Source organism: Crinia signifera, chromosome 3 (assembly GCF_055691185.1).
Source record: "Crinia signifera chromosome 3, ASM5569118v1, whole genome shotgun sequence".
NCBI classification, from domain to species: Eukaryota; Metazoa; Chordata; class Amphibia; order Anura; family Myobatrachidae; genus Crinia; species Crinia signifera.
This window is the reverse complement of record NC_139219.1, coordinates 23,068,052-23,093,099: the sequence shown is the minus strand read 5'-3', so window position 1 is coordinate 23,093,099 and position 25,048 is coordinate 23,068,052. Positions and strand designations below refer to the sequence as shown.

Genomic DNA, 25,048 nt, shown 5'->3' with positions numbered 1-25,048 from the left:
ACGCGTTTCTTCTAGACAGACTTCATCAGGGGAACAGTTTTACAATCGTTCAGCAGAGATAGAATCTCATGGAGTCCTTAGAAAAAAATCAGTTTTCTTTGGTAAAATTAGAAATGTTCCTGATCCTAGTTTCCCCATAAAGGTAGAAATGTATTTGTGTGATTATATAAATAACTCCATAGACATTTTATGTACATCTGTTAGACCAATCTCTGTTGGACTAGTACTTTTACCAATGAAAAAGGTGGATATCTGTTCATCCGGGGATAATAGCAGCAAAATTGGGCCTCTACAGAGGACCTCTGTCTCTTACAGGGAATGGCTTATTCAATTAAACAGGCTGTCATCAGATTAGAACTTGTAAAATCAATATTATAAAATTAGGCATGGTGGCATGTGTCTAGGGGCACCCTCACCCCTAAATCTGCCCCCCCCCCTCCCCATTAACACATCATCCATTCGTCATCAGCGCATTTGAATTGCACTGCTTCAAAGCCGTTTATTGTTATTAAACCCGACCCCAAAGGTTTCCATATCCATAACCCTGGGCGTAATTTCAATTCCTTCCGGACCTTTATGGTTGGCACAGAGCTGCCTGTCCTGAATGCAGGAGAGCTGTACAGTACCTTCCCAGTCTCCTCCTCCTCCTCCAATCCCAAACTCAGGGACATGCCTTCCTCTGACAAACACTGAGTGTTGATCTCAGGATTTGGCATGTCAGCCAGTGTCTACACAGGCTTAAATTTCTATTATTATGCAAGGGATTATCAGGACAGTGCACTGCAACAGAATTACAGAGCAAGGCTGCTTAGGCACAAAGCTCTCTCATTCCCACCCACCCCTATGTTAATTCTTCCCTTTGCAATTTTATTTTTGCCATTCTATTTTCTTTCTCCTTGGCTAAGATGCTAAATACACCTGTCTACAGGAGATTTGCTTGGTATTATCACAAGAGAAGTGCAAAAATTACAATATAATAATAACAACCCTCCCAGGCTCCTTGGATCTGTCTTTATTCTCGGCTTTCCCAAGCTGCGGAGGGCTCTGCCATCTACAGTGCTCATAGGGGATCAGAGCAGATTGCTGTTTTCTGTAGCTCGCCTCTACTGTAGCTGTGTGCTTGTGTGAGTGTGTCTCTCATCCATTCCCCTGGCTTGCTGGCTTCAACTTCATTGCAATCTCTGCGTCCAAAATGTGTGAGGTGTATAGGAATGGTGTGGGATGCACATAAGGCACTGATGCAAGAGTATTCTTCTGCTCCGAAATCTGCTATCTGAAAGAAAGAGAAAAAAAAAAGATTAAAAAAAAACCACAAGAGAGGAAATCATGTAAAGGGGGGAATTTGTGTCTGGATTGTGGATTCCTCTGCAGATTGGGATATACAGAGCTGTGCCAGGAGACCTAGGGGTGCACCTCATTGCCTGGTGGAATTAGGTTTGCAATTTGTGCCTGAATTTCCTTACTCGGAGACAGGGACTGGATGTTTTTTGCTGCCTACAGTACGTACAGGATGCTTGCCATTTAAAGCACTGGTCTAATGTCTGGCTGAGGTTATATTTTCTCCCCTACCTACGGATAAATGCTACTTCTTGGAGGTAAGACATTCCCCTTTCTCTCTATTCTTGGAACCTTTAATTTGTGCAAAGCCATGTAAGTCAGTGATTGAGGAAGTTTGAGATGCCAGTCTATGTGCGTAGGGGATTATTGCAACTTGGTGAATCAGAGCATCTTACCTGCCTAGTTCTCTCTGTGTAGTACATTGCAATAAGAATGGGCTGCGGGTACTGTATAAGGTGAATTGGAAAACGAGTGTTTATGTTTGTGGTGCCACCAGGGCAGAAGTGGAGCCTTTTTTAAAGGGAAGAAATTTAAGACAGATGGTCAGATCTATTTTCTGTATTCACTTGGAAAGGGGGGGGGGGGGGGGGGGCCTTTGCAAAATATTGGAGAATACCGCTTGGGGTATGAGCAAATGGCTTTTGGAATTGTTTGATCCTATTTATTACGAAAGAAAGTTGTTTTGTCATTTATTTATTATTTATGTCAATCAACAAAATATAAATGTGGATCTAGTTTAAATGCTTAAGTCTACTAACTTCTGCATGGATGTCATGTATTGTATATAGGCATACGTTGAATTACTAATTGTTATATGATCTATCTATTTATCTATCTGTTATACTTTGTGTTTTGTTTTTTTCCAGTCTCCTCTTGTTGAGGGTAATATCTGTCTACGAATCTGACATTGACTTGCTATTTCTTTAGTAACCCTTTGGGGTTACTCAGTGTGCCTGATGTGGGCTTCCATGGTTTGGGTGCATTGGCAGGGTTAATAGTAGTGAATAAACATTTCCTACATTGCAATATAGGGTTAATATGTGGATGCTGAGGGAAATCTGGGGGATGATCAGAGATAAGGACATATGGAAAAGATTTGATTGGAAATTCCAGGGACAGCTGAAGGAACCAGCAATGTTTCTTTGTTACTTAAAATTGTGAAGACATGAGCCCATCTATGGCTTACTAAACCTGGAAGGGGGGGGGGTAAGGAAATGAGGATTAGTGGGTTAGGCAAATGGGGCTCAGACAGTTCACTGATACTGAGCACTAAGAAGGTAATGGATGCACTGAAGATGCAGTTTCCTTCTTGATGGAGCCTTAGCCGAAGTGTTTGTAATGAGGCCAGCTGGTAATGCATAGCAGGCTGGAAACAGCAGACACTTAATAGAAAATCACCCAAGCTGTGTCATATTGTGTGAATCCTTATCATGGGAAGTAGCAAAGATGGGAGAGTGGTGATATAAGGTGCGATGTCACCTATGCAAGGATCCTCTCTGTAAATGTGGGCGCCTGCTGTGATCTATTTCATCTTCTTCACGCCTTCTGCAATGTGCTGCAAGTCTGCACTGGCAAAAAGAAGTGTCCATGGTGTGTGTTACCCATTCACCCTATGTAATGACATTCTACCTTATATGTATGCACCTCACATGCTGCTCTGTCTCCGGAATACAGCCCCCCCCCCCCCCCCCCCACCCCATCATTTTAACATGTTCACTAAACTCAAGGAGTCGTGTCTGCAAACCAGGGCTGATACTAGGGGGGTGCACAGCACATTGTGAGTGTGTTTCATAGGAGCGAGATGCTTAGGTGTTGTGGACAAGCTGCTGCCACCAGTCAACAGCTGTACTGCAAAGCACATCCAAAATACAACCTACAATGTACCCCCTGGCTCATGTGTGCAATACCCCAGATCAGGCTGTGTAACAAGCACCGACTTTATGATGTCATGCATTATTTACAAACACACATATTACCTCCTGTCTGTGACTGGTGAATGTGGGCCATGCCAATTATTGCTGGTGCTGATTGCCGCAGAGTTTACTTTGCATTAGTGATAGTTATTTTTAGCCAATGTTTCCATATATATCTGTGCTGAGTATGACCATTAATAAATGAAGGTCTGCGAGGTGCTTTATCTCTGCAGCGGAAAGCAGACTGAACCATGATTCTAGGTCGACATGCAGGAAGGTCAACATGAGTCGGCCGACATGGGTTAGGTCGACAGGGTCATTAGGTCGACAGTCAAAAGGTCGACGTGAGGTTTTTTGAAACATTTTGTCCCGAATGTCAACACAGTTGACATGGACACTGAAACGTAGCCATACCCTATTTTATTCTCCCACCATGCCCTAGTGGATGGTAGGGCATGAAATACCGCCTGTCGGCACATGTCGGCTCAAACGAAATGTGAAAAAAAACCATGTCGACCTTTTGACTGTCAATCTATTGACCCTGTCGACCTAACCCATGTCGACCTAGACTCGTGTCGACCTAATGGTGTGGACCTCATGACTGTCGACCAACATGCTGGTGACCCAATTAGCGTATCCCCAGCATGCATTGCAATAGTTTTAGCATTCCCTAATAGCAAATTGTGGCAAGGCATGATGGGACTTGTAGTTTCACAATAGCTGGAGGGCCAAGGTTGGACATACCGGCTATACAACGATTACTGTACCCTAATAACCACTCAGACTGGGAGATTGGATTCCTGGTGCTTGTAGTAATAGTATTACAGTGCATTTTATAAGCAGGGAGGATGTCGTTACATTTATATTGATGCTCAGGAAACGATCTGATGTTCTGTTTGGGTGACAAACAGAAGATTTCCATATTATTGTGCATTACCGCAATTGAAGTCTTTGTAGCGGGGAACTCAATACTTGTACGTAGCTTTCGTTGGTCTTATATCCCAGCAGCGTAGCTGGCTGGGCATGCTGAGACATGTAGTGTCACGACAGCTAGAGGGCATCGAGTTGCCCTACTTCTATGGAGTGATACATGAAGCCTGTCCACAAGCTGTAGACAGATGCAGTTTTATATATGTGCACAGAGAGATGCTTGCTGTAATATTCCATGCATGCAGCCCTGGGTGTCCTCAGACTTACCATGTTGTACAGAGGCATATACTGTATATATCATGTTGTATATAGTTGGCTGGAGAATGGAGATCACACATCCACACATGCCACTGCACATTGCACAATCATGTTTACGAGGTCCCATGCTCTTCCTCCAGACGCCCCCTAGTGACTGATAAGGGATTGCAAGCTGATTCCAGACTAGCACATTGTAACTACGGGGGTTATTCTAGTTCACTCTTTCTGACAAAATCCTTCTTAGATGGACAAAACCATGTGCACTGCAGGGGGGCAGATGTAACATGTGCAGAGAGAATTAGATTTGGGTGAGTTATTTTGTTTCTGTGCAGGGTAAATACTGACTGCTTTATTTTTACACTGCAATATAGATCTCGCTTTGAAGTAACTCCCCACCCAAATCTAACTCTATCTACACAAATTACATCTACCCCACCTGCAGTGCACATGGTTTTGCCATCTAAGAAGGAATTTGTTAGAAAGAATGAACCAGAATAACCCCCTACATTCTCTTCTTGTTTGGAATTCAGAAATGTTTATGCTGTGCAATGATATTAAAACTAACTGTGGGAGTTTGATCAATTAAACCACAGGTTCTCAACATACCTCCCAACTTCTGAATGTCCCAAAGAGAGACAGTGCGTGCGCGGCAAAAATTTGGGGGTGTGGCCTGTAGTCACTCACTGGGCTGCAAAATCACAGGCCGGCTGATTATCGAATGACTGCACATAGGTACGGACCGTAGCACACATACGCCAGGCCATCCAGTGATGTTACTTCCATCACCCATAAGGATGTTTATGTGTTCCACATGCAGAATTTGACCTGTGTGGTCCAACTAGAAATCCAATGTAATTGTTATTCTGCATGAATCGCTCCCTTATTATTCCCCAACCAATCACTGAGCAGAATGAACTGTGTGGCCAGTGAACCGTGCCGTGCACTATCCGTGGTAAATATTGGGTCACAAAATCCAGCTACAGGTACAGTATCGGTTATATACTGAGAAAGGCCCATCTTCCCTGCCAAACTAACATGCGTTATACACATTTTTCATCAAAGGGTGGTACAGAGGGTCCATTACAATTTTTTGAGTCGGTCATACAGTACAATATATCTAGTTATACCTCATTCATTCAGCATAGACTTCATTAATGCAGTATAAAGTGACCCGGAGGGCATTATAATGCTGAATAATATGAAATGGGGCACGGTAATGTGGCACAATATTAAGTGGAGGCACTGAAGTGTGGCATAATATGAACTGTAGGCATTATAATGTGGCACAATATTAAGTGGAGGCACTGTAGTGTGGCATAATAGGAACTGTAGGCATTATAATGTGGCACAAAATTAAGTGGAGGCACTGTAGTGTGGCAAAATATAAACCGGGGGCACTGCAATGTGTCACAATATACTTTAGGGGTATATTCAATTGGTGACGGATACATTCCGAAATTCTTTTGACAGAATGGATCCGACATCCATTATTCAATGCTGCGGCCAAACATGGGTGATGGATTTTGCCGCGGATTGATCCTCACAAGGCCGGCGCAGGGATGCAGCAAGATTGTCCAGGCGGCAGGAGGCAGTGGGAGCTGGGACGGGCCGGGTGAGCTGCTCTCACCTGGCCCGGCGGCGGTACAGGTAAGCGCGGCAGGTGGATATGGGAAGTGGCGGGAGGGTATGGGAGGTTGCAGGAGGGTGCGGGAGGCAGCGGACAGAAGGTCGGCGTCATGTAAGCTGCTGCTGCTCACCCGGCACCGTCCTCCCTGCCACATCTTTTCATGTTGGATTGAGATTGCCAGAAACGTGGCCAAAACCTTTCAGCTTTGGCTGTGTTTGGATTCACAGCTATACCGCCAATCCACCTGGCATCAGAACCTTTCAACCTGCAGAAAAAATACAGCTAGCATTGAATAGGTCCGGCCCATTAATGTAGGAAACGGCCTTCTTTTCGTCAAGAATATACTGTATGCCATAAAGTGTAGGCAATGTATTTTAGTGTTGCATTATATGAATTGGGAGCACTGTGATGTGGTACAATATAAAGTGCAGGCATTATAGTGTGGCATATTGAACTGGGGGCATTGTAATGTGTCACAATATAAAGTGGAGGCACTGACGGCATAATATGAACTGGGGGCATTATAATGTGGCACAATATAAAGTGGAGGCACTGACAGCATAATATGAACTGGGGGCATTATGATGTGGCACAATATCAAGTGGAGGCACTATAGCATGGCATAACACTGTATGAACTGGGGGCGCTGTAATGTGGCACAATATGAAGTGGAGACACTATAGCATGGCATAACACTGTATGAACTGGGGGCGCTGTAATGTGGCACAATATGAAGTGGAGGCACTATAGCATGGCATAATGTTGATTGAGGGCACTCTGTTATATAATGTTTACTAAGAGGCCACTACTATGGGTTATTAAATAAACTAGGTCTCTCTTCCTGATTGTGTTTTAGGGTCCACGAAGTTCTGGTTACTCTCCTGCAACATATTTTTTTTTAAATTGTATTGTAAGAAACATGTCACCATAAACACAGATGGAACGAGTTGTTTCTTTGCTAAATGCATGGTAGGTAAATGAGAACCTGCTTACAGTGGAGTCCAAGGGGCCCATGTGCACTTTGCCCCCCCCCCCCCCCCCCCCCCGCAGGGAGCCCCCCTTACCCCTTCACATCCTATGTTTCTGGTGCTAGCAGGCAGTGGCGTAACTACTGTAAGGCAGCCCCAGCAGCCGCTTGGGGGGAGAAAGCAGCATCAGGGTCTGTGTTGGAGCCGGCACCCGCTAGACCCAATGACATGATGCTGCCTAGTGACTGAGCACTGGAGGCGAGTCAGCCGCAACGCGGGTGGGGCGATGGCAGAGATGACAAATTCCCCCACTGATTCAATTGACTGTACTCAGAGCCGGCTATTGGCTACTTTGTACAGGATGGGCGGGCGGATGGGCGTGCTAGGGCGGCCTGGGATGTGTCGGAGCCAAGGGAAGCAGCAGTGTCTGCCGATCTCTCTTCCTCTCTCCTGCTTCAGCTTCTCCGTTATGCGTGTGATGTCATCACGTCACACGCTGGGGAAACACGTGGGAGAGGAGCCGGGGGATGGCGCCACAAACTTTTTGGCAAGGGGGAGCAAAATTTATAGTTACGCCACTGCTAGCAGGTGGGTGGCCCATTGTAAGTGGTGTCAAATTCCCATGAAGGAAAGAAGTGTCATAGTATTTGCTTAGCAGCACCAGAAGCAGGGTGTGCCTAGGGACCCATGAGCACCGAACACCCTGCGGCCATTTTAAATAGACTTATGCAGAACAGTCACCGTGTTAATGTATCAATGCTTTCCCCCTGCCAATCAATGGCACAACCCAGTGTGCATGGGAATGTACAATACTATGAGGAAGCAGCACTGCGCCCTCTAGTGGCCACATCCCTCACTACCCTACCAATGACCAGGGGCCTCCTCCCCAGCTAGGAAGTCTGTGCTAGGCACCAGTCTATGCTACAGGCTTGTGTAATTATTATTCCATGCACTGAATATGGAGCTTCCGATGACCTTGCTCCTGGACAAACACTTGAAGATGCTGATGAATATTATAGTGAATAGGGGTGACGTGTCACCAGCCAGCAGCACTTTACAGGTGAACGTCTTCTTATTTATGCAAATGCATTACCGGCAGGATAACAATATGTACAGTATGTGAACCAATGGGTGTCCTGAGATAAACTGTCCCTTTATTACAGTGCTGAGACTTAGTAAGACATAAGGGGAGTTCTATTTCACATGTTGCTATGGGCAACCAATAAGGATCTACTTCTTATTTATTTAGCACAATAGGTAGTATCTGATTGGTTGTCCAAAGCAATATTCAATATTCATTGTGACATAGAACTCCCATCTTATACCCCTTTTACATCAAAACGCTGGGTCGCACCCAGCTTTTTGGACCCAGGATCAAGCCGGGTGCGACCCAGTGTTTTGTCCCTTTTACACGGGCGCCCCACTCCCAGCGCAGGCGTTTCCTGAGCCGCCGCCGCTTGGAGATCTCCAAGCGCCGATCGCCACCGCTTGGACCCGGACCACTACGCTGGGGGCCAGCCCAGCACTAAGGTAATCTGCTGGGCTGACACCAGTCCCTGTGCACCCCCCAACCGTCGTCCGGGAGGTGAAGGGATCCATTCACCTCCTCCACTGCCACCGCTGCTGTCTGCAGAGTATATAAGACAGCAGCGCAGGCTGTCTGTGCCCCCCCGTCCAACCTGCGGACGCTGCAGTCCGCAGGTTGCACATCCCCCATTGATGTAAATGGGAGCTGGGTCGGATGACCCGGCGTACCCATTTACACCTCCCTCTACCCAGGTCCTGGCCGTGTTCTACCCAGCTCAGGACCTGGGTAGAAGTCCTGTGTAAAGGGACACGGCGTGACACATTTACACCGCCTCTGACCCGGGTCTGACCCGCCGCTGACCCGGATTTTTCTGTGGTGTAAAAGGGGTATTAGTAAATTTCCCCCAAAAGAGCCCCCAGTAGTTGTGTTCTAGGAGAGAACTGAAAAAGATGTCATTAGCTAAATGGATATCCATAAGTCATAACAGGTGGCATCTAAGTCTTGGTACCAGATGTATCAAGCTTCAAAAAGTGATAAAATGGAGTGTGACCAATCAGCTCCTAACTGCCATTGTATATGCACAATTTGAAAAATGACAGGTAAGAGCTGATTGGCTGGGGGTTTATCACTCTCTACTTTATCACTTTTTGAAGCTTGATATATCTGGCCCTCAGAGAGAGAGATCAAGTGGAGGGAGATAAACTACAGCCAAACAGCGCCTAAATGCCATGTTTCAGGTTGTGTTTGAAAAATGACAGTTAGGAGGTGGTTGTATGTTACTTTATCACTTTTTGCATTGACTCTATCCAAGGCTTAGTACAAATGCTGGGTCATTGGCGTGATACATGGGGTGGGGCAGACAGGGCAGAGTAGCGGTGCACCGTTGTTGTCTCCTCCATAGTGTGAACGGGACCCGGGTCGCTTGCTCGGTTACCCGTTCACACTGCACAGCAACCCAGGTCATAGCTATGAAATTCTGGATTGCTCGACCCAGGAATTGTGTTGCGCTTTAACAACTCAGATGAACCTGGGTCAACACGGCAATAACCCGAGTTGATTTGACAGTCTGACAGAAGTATTATATACTGTATATATGATGGGTGCACAGATAGATGGAGTGGAAGCTTGCACTTTATTTCTGCACAGTGGATAATATACAGGCACGGACACAAACATATAAGTATGTGCGTTTTGTGCATCATAAGAGTTAACCAAGAGTTAGGAAGTGAAGCTAACATACTGTATGACACCATTGACGCATTGTTCCTGTAGCTGATTAGAACCATCAAAATGTTTAACGTTTATATTAGAGCACTTTAAACATTATTGCTGTTATTAGGTGGACGATTCCAGCAGCTAATTACATTGGGAAGCGATGAGCCGTGCAAGTATACTGTAGATGTGTTACAACATCCAGCCCTGTTCCCTAGGAACACATACAACACAATGTGAAGTATTGCACATTCACAGCTCTCTTGCTCGCAACCTGCCACAATTGGGGTCAATGACACTTTCCTCATCACAACTTTATATCATTACGGCTGAAGAGAGGAACACATTCCCGACACTCTAATGTAACGCTCTAACGTAGCGCTCTGAACACAACAGTCTAAAAATAATCACAGATTCTGCTTGTGTTTGAAGGTCATTCTGTTACTGGGGGGAAATGAGATAACTATCTCATTAGAACAGGTACCTGTATGTTTATACCTCCACTTGGTGATCTATCCTTGGTACAGTATATTAGGTATTTTATGTCAGAACTGGAACCTCTCTATGGGTGAGACGTACAGTACTAAGATAAAGCCATACTTGCCTCCCCTCCTAGAAGCAGCAGGATGTTCCTGTTTTTTGGAGTATTTTCCAGCATCCTGCCCATTTCCTAGTGTAGCGGGCAGGATTGTATGTCAATCAACCAGATTTTGGGAGCTGTGTGAAGGGGGGAGGACTAAATGACTAGATTTAGTTATTTAGCCCCATCTCCTTGTGGGTGTTTCCCAGTTGAGGGTGGGGCCTAATGATGAGACCATTGAATCCGGCCCCTGAAGTGCCTTACTGTGTCTCTTCTCCAGGCTTCTCCCAGAGAGGAGCTTTACAAAGTAGGTGAGTATAAATAAAGTGGCGAGAGATAAAGTACCAGCCAATGAGCCACTAACTGCCATGTCACATGCTGTGTTTGAAAAATGACTGTTAGGGGGTGATATGTACCAGCCAATGAGCCACTAACTCTCTCCACTTTATCCCTTTCCAAGGCTTAGTATATTTGCCCCTAAAAGGCTTCATACATCTGCCCAGTGGCGTAACTATAGCACCGCAGCCCCCGCCACCGCGGGGGGGCGCTGTGCATATGGGGGCGCCGGGGGCTGCGGTGCTATAGTTACACCTCCCCCCAATCCCCCGCAGGCTTACCTATTTCGCTGGTCCCGGCGGCTCCGTTCTTCTGCTGAGGACCACCACAAAATGGCCGCCCCCATACAGCAGACAGAAACTGCTACGCCGCTGCATCTGCCCTCTGTGGGTTTTTGTTTTTATCTTTGTGCATCATTTAAACCCTTCACTGGAGCATGATCCAATGACATTGATTTATCTTACACTGGGAAGTGATCTGTGAACCATCTAGGAAACCCAGTAAGTAATCTCTCCGTCACGTCGCCTCTCCACAAAACTTTATCTCTTGCCATCTGAAGCCTTACAATATATATTTTTTAAATTCTTAGGCAGGTTGATTGCAGGAAGCTTTGTCGCCTTTAGCTGGGCTGCCACGGATACGGGGAAATGACAAGGAGAATAATTCAGAAATGTCAACACTCTCTGCCGCTGCTTGCTGAGTTGGTTTTCCCAAAGGTCGTCCAGATTGAATCAGATCTGGGCAGCCGGATCTCAGCGAGTGAATCAGAGGGACAGTATTACAGGAGTGCGGCGGGAGAGAAGAGAAACATGTAGCAGTTATTACATTTGGGAAGCGGAGGTGGCCTTTTCTAGTTGTTGCAGTGAGAGAATTCAGCTGCCACAGGGCAAATTCTAAATGAGATGGAATAGGAAATTGACTTGTGCAGGATGAATCCTTCTATAATGCGCAGCATCGAGCAGCTGTTGGGATCTTTCATCCTCTTCTAGACAGGAGGAAACTGAGAGCGGGACACGGAGTAGAGTCTGTTATACTGAGAGAGGAATGTCGTATACTCCAACTGCAGCATACTGCAGGCCCCTGTACAAATGGGGCTTATATACTCAGCCTTGGACAGAGGGGTAAGGGTCACAGGATCGAGGTCAAAACATGGGTGGACACGACTTAGGTCGACGGGGTCGGTCAGTCGACACAAGCATTAGATCAACAATTGGAAGGTTGCGAGTCAAAAGGTCAACATGAGTTTTTCAAATTTTTTGTCCCGAATTTCGACGTAAGTCGACATGGACACATGATCAGGTGTACCGCATCCCCGTGCATGGCTTGGATATTATAGTGCCCCATGCTTTTGGCGCTATAATATTCTCCCTCCACGCCCTAGTGGATGGTAGCGTATGTACTTCCTGTTATGGAAAAAAAAAACGTGAAAAACTCATACCGACCTTTTGCGTGTTGACCGTCCCATTGTCGATCCAATGCTTGTGTCGACCCTTTCAACCTTAGATATGTCGACCTATCGTGTGTGTCGACATAAGCCCTGTTGACCTTCATAGTGTCCACCTAGCAACTGTATCCTGGACAGAGATAGGGGTAAATTTAATAATATGGGATCTATTGAAGGTTGCCCATAGCAACCAATCAGATTCTACCAATTATTTATTTCGCATCTTCTAGAAGATAATAGATAAACTCCCATATTAGTAAATTTACCCCAAAAAAGTGGACAGAGCTAAAGTACCAGCCAATCAGCCCCTAACTTTTGAGCTGCTTGATGTGTTTAAAAATGGCAGTTAGGGGCTGGATGGATGGGTGTCGACCTTTTGTCATGTCGTCCTTTTGATGTAGACCTTTCCATCCACACAATGCTTAGTAAATATACCCCAATGTTCCTAGAGACTTGATACAGTATATACTATGTAATATCCATTAATAATGTAGTCATTATCTCCATGGTTTCACATAAGGTGGTACAGTAGTGTTGAATTGTTTTTTGTTTCCCCACAATCCTTGCATCGGGCACAAATCTTTACATCGTTAGAACTGTGTCATTTTCCGAGCATTATAAATAATATTTTTTTGCTCATATAAAGGTATGGCTGAAAAGCACAGATAGAAGCCGCACCAGTGTAGCAGTGTGGTCAGTAAAGGATGCAAGAAGGCATGATCAGAGAGATGAGCGCCACCTGTTGGTGGGAAAGTGTTTTACTTGCATAATCTCATTTAAATTCATACTTGCAGTCATTATTATTTTTCTTAGATGGCATTATCATTGTCAAAGGGAAGAGAACCATTGAATCTGATCAGTTTGCTGTGTACCCATTTCCAGAACTGTGTGTAAAATGTATGTTAATGCATCCGCACCCCAGCGACTCATGACAAATTGTGACCTTAATGCGGGATTATTAACCAGTAATCTTGAGACTAATTAATAAAAACATATGAGCCGTAGAGTAAAAACACGCAGGGGGGGTCACCTATTAGGGGGCTGCGGTGCTATAGTTACGCCAGTGCCCGTGAGTGGTGGGTTTTCCTGGGGCAGGACACAAACCTACCAGGAAAACCCACCACAGATCATTAGGCGCCCCCCCCCCCCCCCCCTTCGCTCCGGCGTTAGTACGCCAGAGCTCCGGAGCTCGGGGATGTTACGCAGCGGCTCGGGAAGACTCGGGCGTCTGAGTTCTCCCGAGCCGCCCCGAACATCCCAGAGCCTGCCGCCTACGTCATTGCTCAAAATGACAGGCGGCTAGAGGCTTTTTAGAAGAGCTCCGGTGTACGATCGCCAGAGCACCGCCACAGTGACAGGTGATTGGGGGGGCTAGGGGATGCAACGGGGGGGGGGGGGGTCAAGAGGTGGTGCGCCAGTGGTGCACACCTGGATACCACTGGCGCACACCTATTTCATATTTGTGGTATGCCCGGAAAAAGCCCGCTGCGGCAGCGCAGCTGAGCCCGGAAAATTTCCGGGCATACCACTCAAGGGGTTAATCAGGAAAAGCTGCTTGTGTGTCTCATTATCATAGCCATGCTCATAAGATGACTGCAACAAAGATGTAGGTGGACACAATTGTACCTGGAAATTAAATTGTTCACAGTAAATCCTGTTCCGTAATCATGTTGACCTACTGTATATCAGGTGTTTGTGGACCCCCTGCAGAGACCCTGGTTAAACCACTGTATACAATGACCAGTTATTTTGAAATGGTGCATACAGTACACGAAGATGATCCAGAGGCAGCTAGGTCATAATTATTTCATTCCAGGAAAGAGTTAATAAGCGCACGATTGAATAAGGATGAAAAAACGGTGGGGAAAGAGAGACTGCAGGGGGTGTTTACCAAATGCAAAGTATTGTTTGATAAATGGGCCCCATAAATCAGTTACTAAAGGCTAAGATGAGCAAACCAGTGATTTGTGAGAATACAGAGTTCAGTCAGATGGTAGTAGAATAGGAAGTTATGGGATAAATTTCCTAATGCTTCTAAAAATGAAAAGAGGTGGAGTTGCCCATAGCAATCAGATTTGGTTGATCATTTTCTAGGATGCAATAGAGAAATTAAAGATACGTGAAATCTGATTGGTTACTATTGGTACCATTTTTAGATGCTTTTTTAAAGATGTTGGGCAGATATGGTGGTTGGCAGTGGCGTAATGATGGCACTGCAGCCCTAGCGGTGGCTTGGGGGTGGCAGGGCTTTGGGGGTGCATGGCCTCTGCGATGGGTCTGGCAGTCCATATGGAATCTTCTGAAAACATCCCTCCAAAAATGTCCGCCACCTTGGAGGAGACCGATGATAGAGGTTCTACTGGACAGATGTATAGATACTAGACGTCCTACTGGGTAGCGTAAAGTTTTTTGGGCAGGAGGGTGCAAAATTTCTAGATATGCCACTGGTGGTTAGACTAGTTGTGAAAGAAGGCTTAAAAAGTTTTTTTCAATTTTTTAAAGAGATAAGTGGGCTTAGATGGCTGAAGAGAAATGTATCTATATCCATAGGGGATGCAGTTAAAATCCCGGCGGTCGGGATCCCGGCATTCAGAATCCCGATGCCGGAATCCCGACCGCCGAAATCCCGACACATTCTCCCTCCGTGGGTGTCCACGATACCCCTGGAGGGAGAATAAATTAGTGTGCCGAGCGTAGCGAGGCACCGGGCCCGCTGCGTGGCGAGTGCAGCGAGCCCGCAAGGGGGGGGGGCGATCCACGTCCCCCCCTTGTCGGGATTTTGGCTGTCGGGATTCCGGCGTCGGGATTCTGAACGCCGGGATCCCGACCGCCGGGATTCAGTACTGAATCCATCCATAGAATGTTACCAAGGGTTGTGGAAGCAGTATATCTCAGGATGTCCTGAGAGGTAGAAGATGTATCTGTATCCATAGAATGTTACCAAGGGTTGTGGAAGCAGTATATCAGGATGTCCTGAGAGGTAGAAGATGTTCGTTAATGATGTTCCATTTTCCGAATTAGTATTTGAGAGCAGTGAGCTTTGTTGGGTGAGCCATGGCTGTGATCGCTGTTGACATTAGAAAGGAAAGGTAGCTGAATCGACTTGATCAAGGGTTTCGTAAAAACCTGGGACTGGCAGATCAGGACAGAGGACTGCAGATGTTTTTATATTCACTGTATAAAGCCATGAACCCATGAGAAAAATGTTCATCTCCTCCACCGTTCCACATGTCACGCAGCCTTACGTCGTACACCGGTTATAGGTTCTCTGCGCAGTGATGTATTCCAACTAAACATGACTTGTGTCATTGTAGAAAACCTCTGTATTCTAAGCGGGATGATTTGCCTGAAGCCCCTTCCTGTCACCGAATGCTCAGCATAACTCAGAAGGAAGCTGTGTGTCATTTATTTATAACCATTGTTCTGCTCTCCCGTTGTAAATCAAATAAATCATTCTGTGTAGCATCATGCAGCAAAACTCTTGTGCTCCTAGAATCAATAGTCCATTTAAAACCAATATCTGGGCAGTTTGGTCATCAAAAAAATAAATTTTAAGGGATTCCTTTTTTTTTATGTTGGTTTCTTTCAGGCAGTTCCTAAATGTGAAAACATGACAGCAAACACAACATGCAATAAATGAATGGAACGGCCTAGATTGAAACAATAGAAACACACACACAATAATATATGTATACATTTTGTATGCATTCTTAAATATGGCTATTACAATTTGTGTAGGACATGAATCAGATGGTAGCAAAAGATTGAGCGGAGCTGTCCACCATTCAGAGTGCTGAAAGCCCTGTACTGTTTATAATCATGCGTACATAGTCATAATCACCGTGCATGACTATTTTTTATTGTGGAACAGTCAGCTCTGAAGTTAAATTTAAAATCTATTGTTTCACAATAAAAATAAGGGGCCTAATTCAGACCAGATCGCACAGTTGCAAATTTGCATGCAGAAGGATTATCGATAGACTGCACATGCGTACAGATCATATTGCTCGTGCGCCAGGCAGTCCTGAGATAAAATCCTGCTAACTTTTTTTCGCTGGCCGTATGAAAGTTGATGGGCAGGTACTGTAGCTGGTGTTTTGGGAGTGTCGGGGAAAGCGCAGGAGTGCCCAGGTCTTTTAGTTAAAGGCGTGTGATCAGCTCTGGCCCCAATCAAATGATCAGAGATGCGAGTAAGTCCTGAGCTACACACCGACTGCAAACACTGGAAAAATCATTTGAGCGGCTTGCGATGGATTTGTGTCTATTCGCCGCTACAGCAGTTTGCAGGCTTGCAGGGTGCTGGAATTCCCTGTGGCAGGGCAGTGTATATCCGATCACAGGGCTCAAAAAATTAGCAGCCCAGTGATCCGGTCCAAATTAGGCCAAAAGTCACTTTTAATATTGACAAATCTTTTGACTTTTTTGGGGGTTGAATATTTGAAAGGGGATTGCTTATGTCAAATGGGGTAATTGCAATGGTCCTGAATGATTTAAATGAATTTTAAGAACTGGACAAATATTGATAAGGGACTGATATTGTTTTGTCACTACAATACTCTCTGTATTGTTTAGCAGTCTGGAATTCACTCTGTATTACACAATGGTTGCTGGAATGCTCTTTCTATTGTATGGAGGTCACTGATACATATCGGGGGCTATTCTGGTTGAATTTTCAGCCTTTAGCGTCCACCAGATGCCGAATGCCTGGATGCCCCCCATTGCACACTGTGTACATTTGCAGGGGCTGTGAATGGATGTTTAATGGGGGATGCAAAGCAACTACAATAACCCCCATTATGCTCACCTACAGCAGTAAATATACTACTCCTGCAGTGATTAGATAGACTTCACTTCCAATATACACCTTTCCTAGGTGAAGCACAATAAATTCTGGTACTAGGATGCCACCAGGTCCTTTTATGCATGAACTGTACAAGGAAGCCAGTAGTGAGCTAAAATGGTAAATTGCTTTTGACAATAGAGGGTTTGGAGAAAGGTTTCAAGGATGGCAGGAATCTAGACAGACTGAAGCTAGAAGCAGGCAGGGCTTAAGCAGACTGAAACAAATCAGAAACCAAAAGGGCAGAAATTTGGCAAGAAAAACCACTAGCTAATACAGTGCTGTAGGTTACCTCTGGTAAAAGAATATCTGAGCGCCCGATTTTTTCATCGCGTCGCATCACATGCAATATAGTGGCATACAATTCGTGAGGACGCGGATTACTTTACATGTATTCTGCGTCCCCTCGCGGGGCTCCCTGCGCTCGCCACGCTTCGGGCTCGGTGGCTCGCTGCGCTCAACACACTATATAAAATCAACTCCATGTGTAGTTGGATAGTGGGGGGTATAAAATCACCCATGGGTGACTATACAATTAAATACGGGTCTTTACAATGAAAAATCGCATCGCAACGCATCGCATGCCTTAAGTAGTGGCATGCAATGAAAAAATCGGGCACCCATATAATACATAAGTACCAATAACACAGTGAAGCCGAGCAGGTGAACATACATTAGTAGTGTTCCGGCTGCTAAAAGAAAAAAAATACACAGCTGGGACCAAAATGCATAGATTACGGTTGATTAGCAACTGTCAGATTGACTAGCAACTGTCGGGACCATCGGCCACAGTGGGTGGCATGACATCCCGTCAACTGAGCATTAGCTCAGGACTTGCTGGGGAAGTGAACAGCAGTGATGTACTGTATGTCCTGTGTATTGAAAAATGGTCACTAAGATGAACTCTGTTTTGTATCATTGATACTAAGAAGCTCTCTGTATTGTATCGAGAGCACAAAGTTTCTATTCCAATCTATTTTGCATTAGGGTGGAATTTGTATCATGATAAATTGTTGTAAGAAATTAAAGTTCTTCCCTTTCTTAGTTTACATATTTTGTTAAAAGACTGCTAACTACAGACTTTCACAAGTTGTAATTAGTGATTTGATTTAAGTGGGATTGCACAATGGTCTAAAACATTCCAGACACATAATTTGTAGAATAACATGTTGCTATAATTATTTTGTGCCAGCCAGGATAAACTGACTCATCAATACAACACATGGCGATGTGCTTGACGCCATCCCTGAAAATGTGCAGAATATGTATTTGTAATAAAACATGATCTCATTGCAATGTTTCCTCTTCCTTCGATCTCGAGGGTGGTGATGCAATTTTTACATTTATTTTTTCTTGAAAAGCTTCAATGGTCCCCTGTTAAACAATTATCTACCTTCTTACGAGTGGTGGATAAAAAGTTGTACTAAAGCTGTATTGAGTATCCTCTCTTTCTGTGATAGCTGTCCCACATTCCATAGCACTGTCACTTATAGGGGAGTATCAGGGTGCAAGTGACCCAGAAGATGAATCTGATGGGGTGCCAGGAGGTCAAGAGCTACATTCATTAGTTGATGTCCTGTTGTAAGGAATGTCTCTGATAGGAGCTCCTCCGGCCACTAGGAGTCTCTGTAATTGCAAGTTTTCCCTTAGCTTTGGCCTTATCCAAGATGGCTTCTCCTTGATTACAAACTGGCCATCTTGGGAAAGGGCAAATCTTCATTTCAAATGACTTTTCAAATGCCTGACAGTTAAGAGTTGATTGGTTGGAGCGTCATTTATAATTCATAATAAGTGATAACAATTTCACTCGATGATGAGAAAGTTTATTTTTATTTTTTTATTCTTGCTCTTTCTAGTAGAACATAAAACAGGGCAGAATATGCCATTAAGAGGTTTGGCAGATATTAGGGCACATGTATTAAATCTGGTGATAAAGCAGTGATAAAGTACCATCCAATCAAATCCTATCCTTTTTCAAGCACAGCTGATTGGCTGGTGCATTATCACCATCCACCTTTATCACTTTAACAGGCTTAATACATCTGCCCCAATGTGTATTAAAACCACAATTGAAAAGTAAACATTTTCAGTTCTCCGAAGTTCAGACTTTTCCATTTAAATCCAAACGTTTATTTCTTTTACATTTTTTATTCACATTACTTTCGATAAAAACAGCAATTAGCCCAACATTCCGACATCTGAAAGTTTTTGTTCCTGGGTTTTATGTGTCAGATGCAAATTCCCCACATAACGAGATGTCTCTTTATAATTAGCATTTGCTTTTTATATGCACTTATGAAATGTAATAATAGCAACTTTAATGTAGTCTAATTATTTTCCTTTATACTAGAAACTCACCTGCAGCTATCAGGGATTTAGCAAAAACACTCCTGTAAATTATAAAACAATAAACGTTATTATATTCAAGACTATTACAACACATGGCTACAGATTGAAAAGTAATTTTAAAGGAATATGTAGTTACATTAAGAAACACAACTATACCGCGTACAGGTTGAGTCTTCCAAACCCTACTGCACATGCTCAGATCTCTGGGGAAAATGGGCTGGCGGCCATTTTACCTGTGATTTCCGCATCTTTGCTGCCATCAGCAGCATTGTGGAGTCTGAGCACTAGAGCATTGACTCCAATGCGCAGATCTCCAGAAAAATGGTAATTTCTGCATCTCAGCTAACTACAGCAGCTCAGGGTTGTGGACGCTGAGCACTAGAGGCTCAGACTCCACTCCACTGAGGTCTCTGGAAAAATGGAGCAGCAGACATTTCTTTGGAGATTTTCACAGGGATACTGCTGGGCTCAGGAGGGTAAACATAAAAAATGGATGCAGATTATGTGGAGTGGGGCTCCCCTGGGTCTTAGGGCCCATGTGCGCTCAACACACTGCACCCATTATAAATATGCATCTAGGTCCCAAGCATTTCTGATATTGGAGACTTAACCTGCGTATAGAAATGTCATTGTGACGTGTGGCTAATTCAACCAAGTGCACATTACTTTAATTATACCATGTAGAGTAGGGGGGTATTTAAAAGCACATACAGTATACAGTAACCAAACATGTTATCATGTATGTAATATATGTGCTGGGTGGATCCCCAGGATCTGCACCACTTCACACACTATCATGCCCGCCCCTGGATTCCTATTGGCTAGTTTCACAGGAGTCCAGAGGCGGGCTTAAGAGTGTGTTATGGCGTATGCTGATTCCTGGGCACTGCATGCAGCCTGCTGGGCACAGCACTGCCGATCCCTGGGGATCCATCCAGCGCATCTTTGTATAAAAAAGGCTATCTAGTCCTCACCTCTGTGGTGAGGTACCGCCACTGACCACTAGAGGCCACTCGATGGACCAAATTACACCTTTGTGTGCTAAAATATGTCATAACAAAAAGTGAAAGCAATTTTTGCAGGGACACTGACCTGTTTGAAACTTGCTGGATATGCAGAGAGGGAGCTGTGAAGACAGAGATTGGACGTAGGAGAAGGTAGGGACTGGGGATGGGGGTGGAGAGTTTGTGGGGGAAAACACATCCCAAAGTGAAAGTAAAAACTGTCACAGCTCAAAGTGAAAGTACATTGCAGATGCCGTAGTTTTAATGGTTTAACTGTTATATTACATACATGATAAGATAACATATATGTGTATATTGGGAACCCCCTGCACTGGCCGCTGCTGTATCTGTGTATACATACCTCCCAACATTTACATTTGAGAAATCAAGACGCACCCGAAAAAAGGGGTGTGGCCTATGCAAAAGTAAAGGCCTTAAGTGGATTGTCATGCCCACATGCCATGCCCCCATTTCCCATCACAACATCATTCCCAACAGTGCCACGAAAAGCAGGACAGTTGGTAGGTAGTAGAGATGGGTCGTCCGCGAACGAACCGGATCTTTTGAACGGATCCCATCCAAGAATGAATGAGCCGCCGATCCCCAAAGGGTGATCCGTTTCAGTTTACAATGCATTTTCCTGATCTCAGTGCTGCCACCTGTGGCAGCTGAGATGTACTACCTCTGTAGACTGAGTACAGTGCTGTGACTACAAGTGATAGAAAGATTAGCTGCTGCTGCCAGGGATGGCCATCGGTGCAGACGCCATCGATGGTTGCCATCGATGGCGATTCTGCACCCAGCCATCGATCAGTGTTTTTACACGGTCATGTATATTCCCCCCTTTTTTTTTTTAAGCGAGGCGTTGCCTAAAAGATACGCATCTTTTCTCATAGAGCTCCGACGGATCCCAGCTCAGCTTAATGATCCGTTTGGACCATCTCTAGTAGGTAGGTGTATATACAGTATTAGATTCCAAGTTACTGTAGCAATAATAATAGTAATAAAATGAAGACACCAGATACCAGGATGCTATCTATTAATAGAAGAGTAACTCATATCATTAGCCGGATCTCCTCGGATCTCTGGATGAGAAAGATAATAAAAGTTCTCTGCAGATATGAGAATGTTTGAAATGTGTGATTATTTTTAAGTGCTTTCTTCTAATGCAATGGTAATTACTCCCGGGAAGGATGATTTTATCACATTGCTTATTCAGATTGATCTGCTAGGTGGGTGTTTCTGGGGCTGTAATATATGAAACAAAAGCCGATTCAGACCTGTTTTATTGGGTCCCAATTTGGCCCCGTCCCCGATGGTCGGGTTTGTGCATGCATAAGCGCTTATTCAAACCCCGGGAGCGAACATCTTTGGTGAGTTTCACACTTGCCAAGTAATTTGCTATTTGCTCCATAGTGGGAGTGAAGGGCGCAAGAACAGATGTAGCCAGCCACCCTGTGCCCGCCAGCACAACATATCCGGTGGACGCTATGGATATGCCGAGACTGAGGAGCACGCGCATCTCGTGTGTGCGCACCACATTCTGGTGGGCGGGGACGGCACAGGCTGGTAGGGGATGGTGGATGGCGATCAGATCACCGGGAACTGATCTAACGAGAACGTCTCCATCTGTAGGTGGCTGGAGCAGGGGAACCACCAGCGTTTTATGGAAGTCCCCATAAAGACGATGGCTGTTCCCCTGCAGATGAAGGCATGGAGATGCCTGATTGGGGTGGGCAGCTGACATCAGCGCCCGCCCTGAATTCGGAGAGCTGCTGGCGCTAGAAAAGTCAGTCCAGGCTTAGCGAAGGCCGTAAAAATCATCCGATGGTGAGCGACCATCGGATGATTTCTCCTGCTTGCGGCTGCATGCAAGCGGATGTGTTACCATGCTAGCGAGGGAATTTGCGGGGCATGGGGGCGCTTGTTCAGCCAGGTGGCGTTTAACATTCCTCTAGGCTGCGACCATACGCAGCCTAGCAAACTGGTCTGAATCAGGCCCTTGGTGCAGTAAAACTTTGATGTAATATTTGAAAAACGTATGAATTCTCTTTACACATGATCAGCCATGCAGCGGACCATTACTGGTCAACCTAGGGGGAGGCAGAGTGTGACAGGTAAACACAGTGACAAGGGGAGGCAGAGTGTGATAGGGAAACACAGTGGGTGACAGGGGGAGGCAGAGTGTGATAGGGAAACACAGTGGGTGACAGGGGGAGGCAGAGTGTGATAGGGAAACACAGTGGGTGATGGGGAGGCAGAGTGTGATAGGGAAACACAGTGGGTGACAGGGGGAGGCAGAGTGTGATAGGGAAACACAGTGGGTAACAGGGGGGAGGCAGAGTGTGATAGGGAAACACAGTGGGTGACAGGAAGAGGCAGAGTGTGATAGGGAAACACAGTGGGTGACAGGGGGAGGCAGAGTGTGATAGGGAAATACAGTGGGTGACCGGGGGAGGCAGAGTGTGATAGGGAAATACAGTGGGTGACAGGGGCAGCAGTGGGCCCCGTAGTCCTCAGAGGCCCTGGTACACTGCACTTGCTGCACTCATGGTAGTACCACCTCTGCTATGTAAGTATTTTCATTTTAAAACCGTACATAGCAGCAATTCCCTGTAGGAAAATGTTCCTGTGCACCTGCTGTGATCTCAGTGGCGTAGCACATATCATTAATGTCAGGTACTGCTGGATGCTGCCATCTGGGTGGAAAATGAGAGGACCAGACAGCTGGAAAACCGTTAGATATTGGTTGCAGTGAGGCAGGAAGTGGAGCCAGGAGCAGGGTTCCATTAACTTTAAGGAAGAGCAAAATTGTAGCTGAAAATTGAATTCCATACTTGCTGATTACAGTCGCCGCTGTGTAGTTATCATTTCTGATAACACCAAATACACTCGCTTTAAACCAGTCATTCGACATTTGATCGCTACAGTCGACTGCCGAAGGATGGATCACGGGGCCGACGGTAATTAGTTCAACAGTGCCTAAGCCAACCGCAAAAGGTCAGCATGCAGAAAGTCGATACTGGAAACGGTCAACGTAAGCAAATGGTCGAAACAAAAAGAGATACAAAAATGAAAAGGTTGATGTGAGTTTTTCATGTTTTTTCGGTGTCAATGGGCGCATTGACCCGCAGTTAGTGTACTGCGTCCTCTCGCATGGCTCACTTTGATCCCCATACTTCAGGACGTCACAAGATGTCAGCACCCGCCCCCTTTTTTGGTGAACAGCGATGGAAATAAATACTTTCCGAAGGGGAGAAGAATCATTCAATGGTTGGTGTTTCGTGGGACGGCGGGCGGCACTGACCTGATCGATCCTGTTTGACTCAGGGCCTTCATTGGATTGACTCCTTTTTGTGCCAGTCATAAACCTGTAGATCTGCAATACTTACCGCACCTAAGACAGACTTAACCCTTTGAGTGCCAGGTAAATTTTTCAAAGTAGGTGTGAAAAATGTTGTATTTCTCATTCGTATACGACCAATCCCGTTCGTACCTGTTCGTACGGGGATCAGCCGTATATGTCCGATTATAATAAGTTCCCCCTGACACTCTGTGAGAGATGTCCAAAATATACACTAAAAACGCCAGCGCCGCTCCCATTTGTTATATAAATTCAAATAAAAAAAGTGTAAAAAAATAATTATATTTGCTATATAAGGTAAACATTACAGGTCATTATGGTGAATAATAAAATGTTTGCTTGCCAGTTTTCACACCTATTTTGACCTATTCACTTGACACTCAAAGGGTTAATAAACGTTCCCCTTAAATTAGTGTGATTTGCTCAGATTAAAAAAAACATTAAGTTTTAAGAAAATGTCAAAAAAGGTTGAATCTAACCTACGATCACTGTACTTGTGACCGGAATGTTTTAGCGCTGATCTTGATTGGAATCAACTGACTTTTATTCTTGGAAAAACCTGAAAGGCTACATTCACAGAAGATCGTGTTTGATATAAATAAACTGCAGGATTTATCGTTCCGTGTTATGGAGGAGGGGGGTCAACTGCAAATGAGGGAGGCACTGGGCACACGTCTTCTGGTACCCCTGGTCCTTTGGTATGAGAAAATAAATATGGTTTATTAATAATAATAATAATAATAATAATAATAATAATAATAATAATAATAATAATAATCTGTCCATCCTTAGTAGAAAACAAATATCTAAACACTGGTTACTACTTTGCCCTCTTTAGTTTTTAAACGTTTGTTTCTCCTTCAGTCAAATAAAAAAATACATGACATCTTTAGTTTATAATTTGTCAGAATACAGTTGGGGCGGGATGCAGTTACATCCGCGGCCCTTCTCTGCCACACATCGACGGGTACCGTAAAGATAATGATCGCATATGCACCAGCATATGCGATAATTAGGGCAAATTCTTGTGTTAAGAGCTGTCCTTTGTGATGCGCCCAGCAATGTGTGAGCGGTCCCCGGCGGCTCTCCCGCGTTCTCCTGCACGGCAGCTCCCTGCTGAGATGACTGCAGTCTGCTGGGCTCCGCCTCCTCCTTCCTGCACCAGGAAGAGGTGGAGGTCACTGGTCCGGGCAGCACAGCAGGAGGCTGCCCAGACAGAGGTGAGGGGGGGGGGTTGGTTTACGGATCTGCCGGGGTCGCACGAGGCAGTGGGGGATGCGAAGGGAAGCCCATAGGTTTCTATGGGGTTATGCCAGCTAGAGCTCTAACCCCCCGATAATGGGGTTTTTACCGCATT

The 25,048-nt window shown here is 45.1% G+C and overlaps 1 protein-coding gene across 1 annotated transcript in view; it reads left to right on the top strand.

The window, feature by feature from the left end:
• Window positions 1-697: 697 nt before the first annotated feature.
• LOC146063246 (leucine-rich repeat and fibronectin type-III domain-containing protein 2-like) overlaps window positions 698-25,048 on the top strand; it is a 424,978-nt gene continuing 400,627 nt past the window's right edge. Inside the window, exon 1 of the mRNA XM_083175460.1 lies at window positions 698-1,595. The gene's annotated coding sequence lies outside the window, so the exon portion shown is untranslated. The remainder of the gene's footprint in view (window positions 1,596-25,048) is intronic.